At 74.8% G+C, this 301-nt stretch overlaps 1 protein-coding gene across 3 annotated transcripts in view; it reads left to right on the top strand.

The window, feature by feature from the left end:
• ICOSLG (inducible T cell costimulator ligand) overlaps positions 1 to 301 on the top strand; it is a 10091-nt gene that overhangs the window by 1168 nt on the left and 8622 nt on the right. Inside the window, exon 1 of one of the 3 annotated variants that reach the window (XR_001517845.2) lies at positions 1 to 85. The exons of the other annotated variants lie outside the window; for them this stretch is intronic. The gene's annotated coding sequence lies outside the window, so the exon portion shown is untranslated. The remainder of the gene's footprint in view (positions 86 to 301) is intronic. 3 annotated transcript variants of the gene reach the window in all.

Here is a 301-nt window from a genome sequence, read left to right as displayed (position 1 = left end):
GGCTGCCGGGCTCCGCGGTCTCCTGGGCTTGAGGGCTCCGGCTGCCCGCGCTGCGAGGGCTTCGCCCCACCATGAGACTACGAAGGTGAGCGGCGGCCGCACTGGTCCTGCGGGAGCCGGGGCAGCGGGGTCGCCACAGTTGGGAGCAGGGTTTTCAGGTGGGACCCGGTGCGCCCTGGTGGCCGCAGCCGAGGGCCCCCTTACCCGGCGGCGCAGTGGCGAGGATCGGCGCGGAGGGTCGGCCGTCCGGAGCCGAGCGGCCTTGGGCGGGGCTGGGCGAGCGGTTGGTTACCTGCCAACA

Source organism: Pteropus alecto, unplaced genomic scaffold (genome assembly GCF_000325575.1).
Source record: "Pteropus alecto unplaced genomic scaffold, ASM32557v1 scaffold339, whole genome shotgun sequence".
NCBI classification, from domain to species: domain Eukaryota; kingdom Metazoa; phylum Chordata; class Mammalia; order Chiroptera; family Pteropodidae; genus Pteropus; species Pteropus alecto.
Note: the sequence above shows the minus strand (reverse complement) of the source record. Positions and strands in the feature narration are given on the sequence as shown.